Source organism: Castor canadensis, chromosome 10 (assembly GCF_047511655.1).
Source record: "Castor canadensis chromosome 10, mCasCan1.hap1v2, whole genome shotgun sequence".
Classification (NCBI taxonomy): domain Eukaryota; kingdom Metazoa; phylum Chordata; class Mammalia; order Rodentia; family Castoridae; genus Castor; species Castor canadensis.
Window position 1 is genome coordinate 141890685 of NC_133395.1, and position 15270 is coordinate 141905954.

General features: G+C 52.2%; 1 protein-coding gene across 1 annotated transcript in view; it reads left to right on the forward strand.

The window, feature by feature from the left end:
* Nucleotides 1-336: 336 nt before the first annotated feature.
* Slc6a1 (solute carrier family 6 member 1) overlaps nucleotides 337-15270 on the forward strand; it is a 37456-nt gene continuing 22522 nt past the window's right edge. Inside the window, exon 1 of the mRNA XM_074044427.1 lies at nucleotides 337-488. The gene's annotated coding sequence lies outside the window, so the exon portion shown is untranslated. The remainder of the gene's footprint in view (nucleotides 489-15270) is intronic.

Below are 15270 nucleotides of genomic sequence, written 5' to 3' on the forward strand. Positions count from 1 at the left end.
GAGACCAAGAGACTGAAGGAAAGGAAGGAAGGAAAGAAAGGAGGAAGGGGTTGGGAGAGGGAGGGAGGCCGGGGGAGGAGGAAAGAGGGGAGGATGGGAAGGGGACAGCGACAGAGAAGAGGAAGTAGGGCAGAGGAAAGGGAGAGGGAGCGCAGAGGAGAGGGGGAGGAGAAAGGGAAGGGAGGCTGCGGGCCCGGAGCGCGGGGACGGGGACACGGGAACGGGAACGTAGACGGGGACGGGGCGGGGCGGGGGCAGTCCCCGCCCCCCAGTGGGCGGTCTCCTGGAGTCCCGCCCCTCGCCCCGCCCCCGCATACCCCAGGTCGCTCTGCCCGCCCTCGAAGCCCGAGTGAGCGGCGACGTTGCGGGCGAGCTGCGCGAGCTCAGGAGCGGAGGAGCAGGTGTCGCAGCGCTGCCCGAGCCCGGAGCGGCCCCGCGCCCGAGGCCACCGGAGCAAGCCGCCCCGGGCCGTGCAGCCCCGGCCGCAGGTAGGAGCAGGCGGCCGGCGTCGGTGCGCGGGGTGCAGAGCCCGAGACGGCCGGGGCGAGACAAGCCAGAACCCCGAGCCGCTGCCAGGCGAGGAGATTCCAGCTCGGTGCCTCTTCTTGCCTGGGCCACGCGAAGGATTCCGGGGCGCTGCGCCCACCCCGACGTGCGCCCAGCTCACCCGGGGACGCGCGGGTGGGAGGAGGCTCGAGTGAGGGGCGTGGGAACCGTACGCCCCCTTCCCCGTAGTGGCGCTCTTGGGACTGGGAATTGGCGCTGGGTTCTGCTGGAGCCGTCGAAGCACCAGCCCTATTCATTCCCCAGGGGCTGGCGGGGGCCGGGAGTGAATGGCACCAAGTGCGTTTGCGGGGCGGGGCGCCACGTTCCGGGTCTTGGAGCAGCTGAGACTGATAGAGCCGCGCGCCACTGTTATTCTCCGAGGGCTTTTACGGGATGGGGGGGCCACCTCCGTAAGGTGGGTCACCTCCCTCCCGTCCTGGGTCACTTCACTCCCTCAAGAAACGTTGGGTTAGAAGCACAGGACTGCTGGGACTGAGCGCAAGCACACTTGTGCCTCTCTCCTTGCTTTACCCGAGAGATGGGCGGTGGAAGGTCCTTAAAGAGGCTGGACGACTTGTGTCGTAGCCACTGCGGGGACCACACTACCCTTCTTGCTTTATGTCCCAATATCTATTCCCTGGGGGTGAGGAAAAATGGTACCACCACCCACCTTGGTGTCCCAGCCACTGACCATTGGGTCTCCAGACGCAATCCCTTTGTATCCGCATGTCCCAACCGGGTGGCACCCACAGATGTCCTGTTCTACGGCTTGGCTAGCTCTTCAGACCAGGAACTTATGCCAGGCAGCTCCCTACTGAGGCTCTGAGCTAAAATCCTCTTGAAATAGACATGAACCCCAATGAGAGATTCTGTTTTTAAAAAGCCAAATGATAACCACAGAATTCCTCCAGATGTGGGACCTCCCAGGCAGCACAATCTCCTCCCCATGAAGAACTCTGGGGGATGGGGTGGGTAAAATGGCTTCTCAGCTTTAGTGGCACCCTGGAATCCAGCTGAGTGGAATTTGAGGTCAACCTTGGTTATCCTGCGTCACACATGGTGAGGGTTTGGAAGAGAAAGTGGATATTGATTTTGATGCTGTGTATTGCCTAGATTCTTGGTCACCGAGAACTCGCGTTCATAGAGAGCCTGCAAAGTCTACCCCAACTTCCAAATTGCAAAACAAAGGAGGTCTGTGAAACTCCAAGTGTCCTGCAAGCCCTCTTGTGTGCTTTCTCCTCTCTCTCTGTCTCTCTGTCTCTCTGTCTCTCTCTCTCTCTCTCTCTCCCTCTGGAGCACCTCCTCTGGAAAGGGTTGGGCCAGCCTCTATCAGGTCCTGTTCAGAGTATCCTCAGGCCCCCCTACAGGGGAAAGAGAAGTGGCCCTTAGAGGTGTGAGTCCCTGGGGGAGTGGGTGGGACCTTTTTCCCAGAGCAGCTGGGCAAAATGGCTGAGCCTTCCTAGAACCTCAGAAATAAATCACCAGGCAGGCAGCAAACAAAGAAAGCACTCTGTCTCCAGCCAAGTGCTGGCTCAGTGGCCAGTCCTTAGAGGACAAACAGTGAGTCCCAGGCAGTGAAACACAGCCCAGCCTATGTTCCAAGTAACTGCAGAGTGGGGTTCCCTGAGGCCAGCACAGGAGAGGCTGCTGCTGAGGGAGGAAACTGAATGGTATGTTCAGGTGTGGAACCCTTTATTCCAAAGGCCCAGGCTTGGTGAGAACTGGGACCTGGATGGGACTTCAAGAGGGATCTAGAGGCCAAGGAGTAGGCAGCTTACAGGGTAAAGGCAAGGCAAATTCAAGTTTCATCAAGTCTGAGATGCACCATAGCTGTGTCTCTTCTTTCTGCCATGGGATCTGACAAGCCTGGCAACCCAGAAGTATCAAAGGCTGTGAATTTGCTTATGCATGGCCCAGCACACAGCCAGAGCTCAGTAAATGTCTTAGAAAAAGTCTGCCTGCATAGAAGGTGAGGGCTGCACTAGCAGACCTACCTATAATACCTGCTTGTCTCACTGAGCCAGAAAGGGTATAAAATGTGCCTGGTTCACGGCCAGGAATAAATGAATGAATGATTCCCGGATGAGGATTTCCTTCGAACATGATCCCGTGACCTTGGCTATGTTCAAGTCCCTGTTGGAAAGGAGGAATGGAATGGGGAAGTCTTGCAAGGTTCCACACTTACAATTCATAAAACTGATTTCTCACCTCACTTTGGAGGTGGGAAAAATGAAAGAGAGGGAAAGTGACTTGTTCAAAGTCACACAACTAGGAGAAGGCAAGGCAGGGATTTGAACCATGCTATTCTGATCCTCAAGCCAACTCTGCCCTATTGTGGATCTCTGGACCTTAGTTTTCACATCCACAAAGTGAGGTAGTGAAGAGATGGTTAGCGAGGATGGGACTTAATGATGGACTGTAACTCCTTTTAACCTGCCATTAGAGTAGTGGCTGCTGTCTACCTTCCTGGTGTATGGTATGCTAAGAGCCTCATTAAACAAAGCACAAGTGCCAGGTCGTTCCCACCCTCACATAAGGATGCTGTCACTAGGCTTGGTTGTAAGCTCAGCATCTGAGGTAAGGATGTCCCAAGTCACTTGGAATTTGGAGACTTTTTTTCCTCCCCCTTTCTTGCTTCTGTATGGACCCTGTGTGAGTGTTGTCTAGTTCATTCAGCCTTGCCCACCATCTCCAGTTACCTGCATCCTCAAATCCACCCCCTTTGTCCTTGGAAGCAGATGGGATGACCAAGATTGTTTTTGTGGCCTGACTCAAGGTGTGCAGAGAGTTCCCTTGATCCCAGCACCCTCTCCCTCAGCCTCACCCCCAATGCCAAACCCAATGACAGCCCCTTCATCACCTTGCTTCCCAAGCAGAAATGGAAAAGTGAGTGGCAGCAAACCTCTTTGTCCACATCAGAGCTGCCCCTTCAGCTCAACCGTGCCATGTCCCAGAGCTTCTCAGAGCCTGGAGAGAGGTAGGCAGGGCTTAGCATTCACAGGGATAGAGATGACCTTGAACTGTCCCCCAGCTGAGGAGATCTTCATGTGTCCACTGCCTTGCCCAGGTGGTCTTCTTGCTAGCTTTGTCCCATTCTCTGAAGGTCACTGGGAGGTCACTGGGAGGTGGAGAGAGTAGGAAAAAAGCTGGGTGGCCAGGTGTGAACCGCAAATTAGAACTTCCCGGGAAATGTATCTCAGGAAGCTGGATGGTCATCCATACCCTCTTCTCTTCTGGACCTTCCTGAAGACCTCCATCTGGAATGGAGGGAAGGGGAGATGGAGGCAGAGGAAAGCCCCTGCACAGCAGAGATAAGCATTTCCTGGCACAGGCACTAGGTGTGAACGTAAGCTGTGATATTTCAGCACAGACCTCTAAGATTCAGACGTCAACAGGCAAAAAATACCCAGTAAATATTGTTCCAATGATAATATTACCAATTATAGTAATAACTATCCATTACTGCATGGTGACAAAATGCCAGGAAATTGCTGCACGCTTTACTTATATTATTGCATTTAGTTTTCATAAGACCCTGTGAGGTACATAGTGGAATTGTCCCTGTGTAGATGAGGGAAAAAAGGGAGTACAGATAAGGCACTTGTGCTGAATCGCCGGACTAGTAAATGGCCTGAGCTCCACCATAAATCTGTGCTTAAATCCCTGCTACTAACGAGCTGGTGACATGGCTCACTTGGCAGTGCCCACGACACCCCACTTAAGGAGCTCATTCCATCAATTGAGCCATAGTCGGGTAGCCGACTCGTCGGCACAGCAGTTGGTATTTGCTAAGGTGTAGAGAGATGGACCTGTACCCAGCGTCCCTCAGCTGCTAAGTTGCACAAGTGGGGTTTGAACCAAGGTGCCCAGCATGTTATAACATGTCTGTGACCTCAATGTCAAGTTCATTTTAAACTGGTGTTGATGTGCTTCCAGCTACCTTTCCCCAACTCTCCTCCTTTTTCCCCACCATCTCACTGCTTGAGAAGCCATTGAGAGCAGCCTGACAAAGCCATCAGCTCCATTTACCGTGATCTGACATGACACGAAAAGTGGCATACAATTCGATGCGAGCTGCCTGTAGCAAATGGCCTTCTATTTTTGCATTCCTCACAAATTGGAAATTACAAGGAGGCCAGGTCTTGTGGAGCAATTAGCTGTGGCCTTCTGGAAGCAGGGGATATGCAGCTAGGTGGAACGGACCGGGTTAGGGTGCCGGGGCCCTCTCAGCTGTGAAAGGTCCCCCCAGCTTCTGGGCCTGGGCAGGATCTTGGCACACAAGTGAGGAAAGGGTGGCAGGAGTCACTGGTTGCCCCAAACAGAGACCTGCAGCTCTGGCCACCTGTCAGCTGCCCAGTGTCTACAAAATCAGTGTCTCACATCAGTTCTTGAGATAAAGAGCCCTGGTCAGAGGGACATTCAAGGTCAAAGATGCCCTGAAAGACACCAACAGCAGGTTGCTTTCATGGCCTTATTGTTTGATACGGACACTCTGTGCAGAGAGGGGACAGCAACCACAAGGAGGTGAGCAGAGACATTTGGCATCAGTATTGCAGATGGCTACAACTTAAAGCTGACTGCACTGCTTCTGGTCACCAGAACAGCACTTTACAGTTTGCAAACAGTGCTCTTGCTGATATGGTGTGTTTTGATCCTGTGCAAAGAAAATACTATCCCTGAAATCCTGGAGAAGAATCCTCCATCAAGAAGGAGAGACAGTTTTTTTTTTTTTAAAGCTAGTTTTCTCAAAAGCCCAAATCTGAAAGTCCTTGACCCAAATGAGGTCCCTTTGCACATGTGAGTCTGTGCACACTTAACACTTCTGTAGGATTTCGGTTTCCAAAGCATTTTTTCTCATTTGAAGCTTGCCACAGCCCTGGGGGTCCAAGTGATGGTAGTATTGTTATTATTACTGTCATCCCATTTTTCAGATGGGGGAAACCGAGGCTCAGGGAATCTTGAACCATCACCTCTGTTCCATGGTTTCCCAGCCAATGGGAATTATTTTTACTAAGCCTTTACCCTGAAGAAGGAGCCAGACTAATGGGGAGCTGCAAGAGGGAGAATGTAGCATGCAGGGGTAGAGATTTGCAGAATGGCACGGGAAGGTGCAGTGTTGAGGTTTGAGAAAGAGTCCTGCATCTTGTTCAGACCTCACCTGATCTGACACTAATGTCTCCTTGGTCATGCCCAGGGTTTGGCATTCTAAAGTGTGATCATTCACTCCCCAGCAGTAGCCAGCTGTGGGGGAACGGGTTGTTCTAGGGCACACCTACCTGCACATAGTGTGCTTGTCTGCATGAATTGGGATGAAAATGAACAGCAGTCTCCCATGAGGTTGTACGGAGAGCTTGGAAGGTATTGGTAGCCAGGAAGTGCATAGGAAGTGTTCATTTGTGGCCCTTGGGTCATTGTGGACCTAGTGTTGGAGTGGCTGTGTGGTTCTGAGTCATGTTCAGCAGAGAGGGTGATTTGGTGGGATTTGGGATGGAACTCCTGCCTGGCCATCACCTCACTCCTATCTGGAGTGATTGTGACAAGCCACAGGTTTGGGGCACTTCCCTCTGGGGTGGTGGAGGAGGCAGGAAGCATGAGGATTTGTTTCTTCCCCTGGCTGTGAGGTGGGGACAGAACCCAGCCAGCCAGACTGACCACTGGGCACGGAGCACCTCCCAGGTCGCCGGGTGAAGCTGATGGGCCTTGATCACCCTCCAACCCTATCCCTTGCAGAAGATGATACTGTTGCCACCTAAGTTTGGACTTAGGTCCTGCTGATGCCAACCCCTGTGTGCTTTTCCAGATATTACTGCTTCTGAAAAGCACCTAGGTAAGATAAGGTGGGGAGATGTGAGGAAATAGGGACTTGCTCTCTGCATTTGCACATTTGCTGTTTCTGACTGTGTGACCTCAGCCACACAAGGCTGAGGTCAAGTAGAAATGGCACAATACTGAAGTGAGCAAAGCCCCAAGATGCCAGCTTCCCAGGTACTATTGATCCTGCAATCCTGCGGTGGCCTACCCTAGCTGACTTGTGGGGCTTTGGTTAACTAAGCCCCCAAGTCCATGTTTCCAGAGCTTGAGATGCAGGACTCACCTCTGATTTAAGAAAAAGAAAAACAACAACAAAAACCAAATGAAAAACAAACAAACAAAAACCAGTGGGTTCAGGGAAGGGAAAGAAGGTTGCCTGAGCATGGCAATGGGTAATGACCAAATGTGGACACACTCCAGTCTTGAGCTCTGTGATTCAGCGCTGAGCCAAATACTTTGGGATCCTCAATAAGTAAATGAGGCCCAGAGAGCTCCAGGAGCTGCCTGAGCATGGCACGCGGCAGAGCTGGGGGTCTGCCCAGGTCTGCAGAACCCCAAGGCCTGCACTTGCAGACCTGAGAAGGAAGAGGAGACCTGCCTCATGCCTGATCTCAGGCCTGCAGGGACCATAGCAGGTCCTTTCCCATCTGGCTTTACTTTCTCTATCCCTAAAACCAACGGGTTTGGATGGTGGACAGGACAACAGGCTGCTCCTGTGATGGGCGGGTGCCAGTGCTGCAGGCAGGGCTGGGGGAAGGGAAGCTGCTCGTCCCACTTCCTTTTCTCCTCCATTTCCCCCATAATAGCCTCCCGAGACTAATGACTGGGGAAGGTAAGAGTCTTTTCTCCAAATGGCAGTGAATACTGCTAATGACAGAGCAGATGCGGCACTGTTAATTATGCTAGGGTATTAAATGAAAACGGCAACCCAGGAGGAGTTTAATAGCAGCACTGGGCTGCCAGCAGCACAGCTTTAAACTGATGCCATCAGCTTGGGCCAGAGCAGAACGGCCCCTCTCCAGCCTTGGAGCCAGAGAGGGGTCACAAAACCAAGGGTCCTCCCCTAGCTCAGGGTCCTCAGCCACTCCTCAGACATTAACTTGTGGCATCACTTGGGAGATTTTCTCTGAGACCTGTAGGGGTCTAAACAAACTATCTAAAGGGACAGACAAGGGCAAACAACTAGATCAAATCTGACTTTGGCTCTGCCTTGAGTCCTAAAGATAAACCAGGCATTGTTTCTGCCTGGAAAATAGCTGCTCACAGGCAAAGCCATGAATTCCTTAAGAGCAGGAATCCAGTGTCTTCTGGAATGCTAGTACCCTACATAACAGGGGATCCAGTGCAGGTCCTTGCCTCTGTGTGGTTCCTTAAGGGAGACCCAGAGGCCAGAGCATTGAGAGGTGGGGGCAAGAGCAAGATGAGTTCTGGGTTGAGTGGACAGAGGGACACTCAGGCTCTATTCTCTAGTTACCAGCAGCTTAATCTTCCTGGACAGTGTTCCACTACATTCCAAGAAGAGCTGGATCATCCCTGGGCATGGGCAGTGCTTTTGCGCTCTCCAAGCCTCAGTTTGCCTTCTGCAGAATGGAGGAGGGCTGTGTTGACTGCTGGCAAAGATATGTCTCCCTATCAACCCCAGCCCTGATGCTGGGGAATGGAGGTGGTGGCATCAGTGTCTGAAAGTGACTTGGTGGCTGTTCAGCAGGAGAGAATACATCACTAAGGGTAGCCTTGGGTTCATCCTGTGTATTGAAAGCCTCCCTCTAGTGTCCCACCCACCTCCAGGGGCTGAGCTCCCTTATCTGGCTTCTTGGACCTAGAAAGCTGTTTCTCAGGATTTCCTGGGCTAAAATCACAGTCCACCCACTGTGGACACACCCCTGTATTACAGATGGGTAAACTGAGCCCTGGCTAGGCATCCTACACCCAGCAGGTTCTAGCTTCTCCCACTAGCCTGATGCTCTTCCTCTGGTCCAAGCTAGCCTAGCTCCACTGTTGAGAAATTATTAAATAGAGTTGGTGGAAGGACTCTGGTTGCCGTGACAACGGAGCCTGTGTCCTCGGGAGATAATGGCGTTGCACAAGGAGAGTGATGTGTGTTGAATGCTGATTCGGGAGCTGTTGGAGCGAATGAGCCAGCGAGAGAGCGAAGAGGACTATGTCTAGGGTTTGAAGTTCCCCAAGGAGGAGGCAGGGACCAAGGGAGCAGGACAGCTGTAGGGAAACTTGGCTGGTCTGGTTCCATCCTGCCTGAAGCCTCATGAGAAAGGGACATTTAGTTCCACTGTGGAGGTGCAGTCAGGTGAAGACAGGGGAATTGACTGTGCCTGGGTCACACGGGCAAGAAGCCTCTCACTGCTCCAGGAAGGGCCTATTGTGGGGCCTTCAGGGGACAGTGACTGACAGCTGGGATCTGGGGAGATGCAGCTGCAGGGCCCTGTGCTCAGAGCACTTGCTGTCTTTGAAGACCATGCTCATGGTGACTCTGGCAGGCCAGCAGCAACAAGTCCAGCCCAAAGAAAAGGAAACAGTGGACAGGCAGCTAAAAGCCCTGCCCACAACTTCATAGGCTGTGTGATCCTGGGCAAGTCCCCTCTGATCCTCAGTTCCCTCATCTGCAAGATGGGGCTAACGGCAGGCCCACCTCCCAGGAGTAGTGAGACTGTTCGAGGCAAGGTAAGTGAGGCATCCAGTCCAGTCCTGCCCAGAGCTCAGGAGAATGAGCCCCTCCAGCCAGGTGTTGCCCATTATTTGTGGAGTTGGAGGAGAGGAAGTGGCTGAACCAAGTTTGAGACCAGTAACAGGGCTCTTCATTCCAGGCTGGTAAATCTCAGCGGAACAAACAGCCACCCCTCTACACAAAAATAGAGAAATATTTTGCATTTGGAGAGTGCTGTGGTGTAGTGTAGCTCATGGTGCACATACTGTCTCTAAAGACCTCTGCACACACCACAGTGGGGGAGTGTTCTTTTTTGCAGCTGTGTAAATGACCCGGTGCTGCAAAGCCTTGTGAAAAATAAATACTCTTACCCAAGCTCCTTACTCCTCTCTCCTGCACAGCTGGCAAAATACATTTACCTCCAGATCTCGGATCAGAGAATATGGGGTTAATGGCCAGAGGAAGCCCAGAGTGCATTGTTTGCATGCTGTAAAGATGTGAGCTGCAGACACCCCATTCCATTCTGGAAGTGGAAAGAGGGTGTGGGTTTGGGTATGTGGCTGTATCCAAGGCAGGGGACAGGGATGGGAGAGCTGGGAGCCTGCTGATTAAGATGCAAGCGACCATTTTGTTTGTTTCCGCAAACCGTGTAAGCAAACCCAGCCCAGGGACAGCAGCCTGTGTCTGGGTCTCTTGATAGGAAGGGCTAGTTATTGGCCATTGAGCCGGGGCTGGGCAGTCAAGTGGGAAGCAATGAACTACAGACCTCAGCTTCTAACCTCTATCCTGTGCAGGCAGAAGAGGGCCAGGGGACTCATTTAGTGAATAAGGACAGTTGACATTTGACCAGGATTTTAGCAAATGTGATATTTTCAGGATACGTAGACATGTCCACTTTGGGAATCGTGTTTAATGAACACTTTACTCTAAGAGTTTGATAGGATCAGCACCTCTTGGTGACTCCCACTGCTCTCTTATATTGATTGCCTATAGGTAAGAGACATGCTGGGACTCAGCCTAGGACTCTTTTCCCATCTGTGTCTAAGACAATAAATAATGCCATCAGGTGCTTCATTATAACGTCTGCCAGGCATCACGCCTTTACTGTGCCCTGGGTACTTTCCTAACCGCTTTATTCTCCCACTTAATCCTCATAGACATCCTAAAAGTAGAAACCATCACCTTTGTTTCACACAGAGAGGTTAAGTGACTCACCTGCAGCCCCACAGGCTGTACTGGAGCTAAGACTCAAAACCACATTTTCTTGCCTGGGGCTCTCCGGCCTGTCATCTTGTTCCACCTACAGTCAGCGTAGCTTGTAACAAATCAACCTCTGAGCCACCCTTTGATACCCCAAGCAGAAGTTATTCGTAGGTTTGGTCCTTGTTCATGGGACCTCAAGAAGTTTACTCCATCCATATCTAATCTTCCAATGGGCAGCTGGGTCTTGCTACACAGGGTTTTTCTCTTTACAAAAACAGGGGGATATGTGCTATAAAATTCCTTCCAAGGCTGAGGGAAGGAAGGAAGAACAGATGTGCTGGCGACCATGAGCATTTGTTTGAATCTTATAAAAATAGAACCAGCTGTATCTCATGGGGAAATATTTTACACCCTGGAATCTGACCCTTCTTTGACTTTGAAAATGCACGTGCCCCTCATTTTTGCAAAATACTCTATGAAGCAGAGTCTCTCACTCTCTCTGCGTTTTTTAACTCAACTGAGCTTTTATGAAGAGTGCAATAGGATTTGTTGTTTTCCAAATATAAAAGTATAGCACGGGACATGCTTTTCTAACTGTCACTACCACCAAGAATTTGGCACCACCTCAGGAAGGGGCAACCTTCCCCTTGTCCTCTCCCACTGCCTAGAGACAGTGCTCTGTTGAGTGACTTGGATGGCACTTTAGGATGGCAAACTCAATGGCCATTGAAGGCTGGGAGGGTCACAGGAGTGAATGAAGAGGTTAGAGACAATATGGCAGTAATGGCAGGCTCAGAGTAAACTGGAAACACACACTACCTGCCCCCAGTTAAATTCAAGTTTTAAAATTCTGAGATACCACTCAACTCAAACACATTTGGCCCAACGGCCCAGTGGTGTGAGATCCCTGGGGGCTCTTACCGTGACCTTGGGTGATCTCGCTCCAGTGTGGCTCTGGGGCTCCAGTGTGTGGTCTCTGGCATGGGGTGGGAAGGGTAAAGCTTGGAGAGTTGTCAAAGTGGGGAACCCTAGGTACGAGGGCTTGGCCAAGAACCCGACAGCCATCATCCATGGCCACTGCCACTGTTGTGCCCTCCTTTCAGGCTCACGTCTGTGTGTGACTTACGATCAGCATTTAGCTCAGCCTGCCTAGGCAGCATTATGTTTTATTTTCCCCAACTCTGAGCTGGCCAAGGGTCTTTATCCTGATGCCCCTTGTAGTCTCTCAACCATGTCGTGAGCATGAATAATTCTTAACACCATGCATTTCTTACAAGTGTGTCTTACAAGGCAAAGAGCCGCATGGAAGAATGCCAAGTGATCACGTCACTCTCATTTCCTACTCTTAATCCATCCTTTCTGGCCAGTTCAGCTCAGAGCTTTTGTGGAGGTCTTTGTAGAGGTGACCCCCAAAACCAAAGCCCTTCAGAGAGGCCAAGCCACCACAGGAAGGCAGGGAAAGAGGGAGACTGGGACAAGATGGTGCCAGCAGAGAGACTGGGACCCTCAGTCCACTCCATGGGGCCCCATCCTGCCCAGCACAGGCTCTGTTCCTATAGATATCTGAGCTGATTGGCAGGTGGCTGCCTGTGTGGAAGGCCAAGTGGAAGGGGTGACCCCCACAGGCCCACTTAGAACCCATGGGGCGGGTAAGGGGGGGAATCAGTGGCACAGGCCCTGTGTTGGACTTTCCACCACATATGACCTTGGCCTCCATCAACCTCAGGTGTTTTCTTACCAGAATGTGGGTTCCCTCCATCCCTGGACCCCCGGGAAAACTGTACAGAGTAGGGACATGAAGAACCTGGTTGCTTTTCCTTTTTTGTCTTTCTCATCCCTTCCTGGGCTCCTCCAGTGTCCATATCCCTCTTCCTGTGCCTCTCTTCTTTCCATCCTCCTCTTCCTCCATCCCCTTCTCCTTCTTCCTTCCATCTATCCAGGAACTGGCTCTAGCCTGATGCTCCAAGTCCCTCTGGTCCCCCTCCCAGGACACTGATGGTCCAGGGGCAGCAGGCCTTATGGGCTGGCACCCTCAGTGCATGCTCAGAGCCAGGGAGGAGATGTCACCCAGGGTTCTCCTTAGAAAGTGATCTGGAGCGTTTAGGCCTGAGGCCACTTGGGAAGCAAGGTGGATTTTGAATCACGGTTTTTGATGTCCTGTCACGTTCTGTCATGGGAAGCAGTGTGTTCTAAGCCCTGGCAGGCACAGTAGGTCTCCTCTCAGCTCCCAGCCCCGCAACCTAATACACCATTTACACCATGGAAATTGAGCAGGCGCCACCCACTGGACGAGTTGTTTTGTTTCCTGAGAGCCAGTGGTCAAGCCCTTGCCAGCGCACTGATGCTTTGGAGAAACACAATGTCCTCCATGGAGAGCAGAACTCCTGTGTGTCCAGCACCATGTGAGCTGCCATGGGGGCCACTGAGCATGTGGAAGACCCTGGACCCACCTGTGCAGAGGTGACTCTAGCGGGGGAGCTGAGGCAAGAGAGTTGTAACTATTTAGGATGGAAGCCAAGTCACAGAGAGGGTTGTGGCCTCCCAATTGCATCACCAAGGCTCAGCTGCTCCCGCCAGCCTTCTCCCTGCCTGACTTCCTCCACAGCTGCCAGGCCATGGTGATAAATCCCCCTTAGTCTTTCCCCCATCCTGGCAGCCAGGCAGCCCCCGGACCTGTGATGAGAGCCATGGTTAAGAGCATGGGCTTTGGGACTGAGCTGTCCTCCTGGATCTGAGAGGTGGCAAGTTACACTTTCCTGGTATAGTCTGAGCCTCATTTTCCTCCTCTGTGCAGCAGGCGTGTGGGGAAGTTAAGCATCATCATCCATGAAATGCACAAAACACACGCAGCACTTAACTGAACTCTGTTGTGATCAATCACCATTCTTACAGGACACATACACCTCTTTTCCTGCCTGCAGAGCCCACTCTTTCCATCTCCCCAGAGCCCAGTCATCTCGCAGCTCCATATACATTGGCACCTGCTCCTGCGCTCTGCCTGGCAGTTGGGCTTGTGGCAAGAACAGGGGCTATAGGACGGCCTCTCTGGCTTTGACCAGGGAAAGAATGTGGTCCTTAACCCTGTGCTACCAGTCCCCACACCATCCCCTTCCATCGATAGCCTGACCCAGGCCCCAGCAACAGGTGCCACCTCTCCTCTGAGCCCCATGAAGGAACTTCAGTGGTGCACATCTGTGGCTAGCTCCCAGATGTCCCCAGAGCTCAGTGGCAGCAGTGCTCAGACTCCGGCTTGCATGTCATTCCTCCATGCCCAGCATGGGACCTGGCTCCCTTGTCGGTGCACAGTCCATGTGGGGTGGATTGGATTGAAAACTGCTGTGACAAAATGAGGTACACAGTGGGGCATTTCAGATGTCAGAAAACTGCCAATAGCATGAGTGAGGCAAGGAGGATGATGGGAATGAGGATGGAAATCGGAAGAGGCGTTCGATGCCTTGGCTTGCACACTGAAGGAAACCAAGACACAGAGAGGGAAAAACACTGGCTTAAGGTCACACAGCTAGTGAGGTGTGGAGTGAGGATTCACACTCCCATCAGGGGAACTCCAGGCTGTCAAAATATCTGCCCTTCCTCCTCCCAGTCCCTTCCCCAGAAAGGCCTTCTTCTTACAGACATGCTCCAACTGCTGGGCTGGGCCGGCCAGCTGCTATAAGACTGTGCCCATGGTGGGAGGAGAGCCAGGCTCTTGGTGGCTTCATGGTGTCCCTGGGACGCTGTGGAGCTCTCACAAGGGAGCTTTTAGCTTAGTGTTATGAAGGCAGACCTCACAGGCCCTAGTGCCTGAGCCTCTCCAGTTTCTTAAGAAAAGCACCAGGGCATGTCCTTGTGGAATTTGTCCTGGAGGAAACCATCTGCCCTGCCAGGGACAGGCTGCTCTTTGCACACTCCGGAGGTGGGGCTGGGGACTCTGCAGGCACGTGTTAGAGACAACAAGTAGAGCAGTTATGGCAGAGTCCCAGCAGTCCAGTTCAAGTTTTGCCATCTGGCTCCTTGCTAGGAGTCCTTTGGCAAGTCACCTTACCTCTGTGCCTCAATTTACCTGTAAGTGAAATAGGTGTATTGCTAATAATAAGTTTGTGGATGCCCAACATTCAGAGAAAATGGCGCAGAAGTTGTTGTCCACTCCTCTTCTTCCTGACCTCAGAGCTCCTTGTCTCTTTTCCCTACGGTTAATGAAAAGTTGGGGAACACTTCCTGTCTATGCAGCCAAGGAGAAAGGAGGGCTGGGCTTCTGGGGCTCACTGCACCATTGGCTGGAGCTGTGAAGCCCTTAGGGTTGCAAACTCAATGTAGAGGTGTTGGGGTGGAGCACCCTCAGCTTTTCCTCCATCAGACTGAGAACAGCCAGGAAGAGCTAGAGCCTCCGTCTCCTCCTCTGGCCCCAGCACAAGGCCCTGTCCTGCTGCAACCAGAAAGGCTTGGACAGGCATGAAGCTGGGTGGTGGAAAGCTTCAGAGAGTCCACACGAGCCAGAGCCCTGGAAGCACGTGCACTGGGGGAAGCAGAGAGCCCCAAGTTCTGAATGAGAAGCCTGGCTGCAGTCCTGGGGGACCTCTCCGAATCACCAATGATCATTTTCCCTTCAGTGTATTTTGCACTCCTTGCACAGGCATGGTGCTGGAAACTTCACACTATGTGAAGTGGTTTCTGGGATGTGGCCAAGAGCCTGTACCCAGTACTTGATAGAGAGAAATGCACCCAAGCTGCAGTTTACCTCCCAGTAGTCTAAGACAGCCAAGGGGTTTGCAGTAAGGTGCAGAGCCTCATACTTCCTCTCCTAAGAGTACCGTGGACTAGGAGCGGGGTGGGAGATAAGAGTTTGAAAGGCTGCTCTGATGCTGTATGACCTTGAGCCAGTCACCAACCCTTGCTGGGCCTTTTTCTTCATTTGTAAGCTGCTGATGTAAAGCAGATGCATCAATAAGTCTGTACTAGAAAGGAGACTGCCTGGGTCCCGTTACACTTGGGCTCAGTGTCCAAGAATGGAGCTTCCCATCCAGAGCCCCAGCTGGACTCACCAGTCTGTC